The 1,091-nt window shown below is 52.9% G+C and overlaps 1 non-coding gene across 1 annotated transcript; it reads left to right on the top strand.

Annotated features, from left to right (window-relative positions):
- Nucleotides 1-757: 757 nt before the first annotated feature.
- Nucleotides 758-831, top strand: TRNAN-GUU (transfer RNA asparagine (anticodon GUU)). The gene has a single exon. It is a non-coding gene; the product is annotated as a tRNA-Asn (tRNA).
- Nucleotides 832-1,091: the final 260 nt, after the last annotated feature.

Raw genomic sequence — 1,091 nt, forward strand, 5'->3', positions numbered from 1 at the left:
CAGGGGAGAGGGAGTCCCGCGACGCGCCTGGCAGCGGTCCCAATGCGCGCGCGGCGCTCCTCCTGTCGGGGCAGCGCCGTACATTGAGAGGAGGGGGTCTTCTGTGTTTGCCGCAAGATGGCTCTGCGTGTGCGGAAAGCGCAGAAGAAATGCAGCGGAAACGCACTTCGCAACTCGTGTAATTGTGACTTCTGTACGTTACATGTTCATAATTACCGATATACACCGCAGTATAACTTTCCACGGCTCGTTTCGAAGGCAACACCGCATTCACTAGAGGCGCGTTTGCACCGCTTGGAAGCATCGAACTCGTGGCTGAGTGGTAGCGTCTCCGTCTCACACTCCGGAGACCTGGGTTCGATTCCCACCGGGCCAATCTTGGAAGTTGCTTTTTATTTATGAAGCGCCTGCCGTGATTTATCGCTCACGGTCAACGCCGCCGACGCCGACACCCGACGCCGACGACACCGGCTTTTCTGCGACACGAGCTCCTTAACGCTATCGCGTTAAAACTGAAGCTTGTCTAGGAACGTTGCTCCAGGAGATGTCAAAGGAGGTTCTTAAAGGAGGGAGGTGAAAGTGGAGGAAAGTGCTGGCCTGCACCCAATACATTGCGAGGGAGAAGAGAGCGAAAATACCGCGCCGGAGAGTGAACACAAGGACAAATTCGCAGCCGGAACAATAAAGGCCAGGTCACACGCAGAATGTTAACATGCTCTTCCGCTCCAGTATTGTTCATATTTTTGCTGGAATGTCTGCCTCCGTGGCGCAATAGGCTAGCGCGTTCGGCTGTTAACCGAAAGGTTTGAGGTTCGAGCCCTCCCGGGGGCGGCGGCGGCATTTTTATTCTTTTTTTTTCTTTTTATTAGCGCTCATTTTTGTCACCTATTTGTCATGTCGACCGCCGCGCTGTGACCCTGCAAGCTAATGTTGCTCTATTTTTTTTTTTCGAAAGAAGGGCTCATACACGAGCACATAACAATTCGATTTCGCTGTTCTTTCTGCGCAGGCGCGAGGAGCAGTGGTCGCGAAAATGAAATGTGGGGACTTTCGATCCTTGAGATTTCTCTTCGCCTGGGTACTAAGGAGAA

The sequence above is a fragment of the Dermacentor albipictus genome, unplaced genomic scaffold, assembly GCF_038994185.2.
Source record: "Dermacentor albipictus isolate Rhodes 1998 colony unplaced genomic scaffold, USDA_Dalb.pri_finalv2 scaffold_11, whole genome shotgun sequence".
NCBI classification, from domain to species: Eukaryota; Metazoa; Arthropoda; class Arachnida; order Ixodida; family Ixodidae; genus Dermacentor; species Dermacentor albipictus.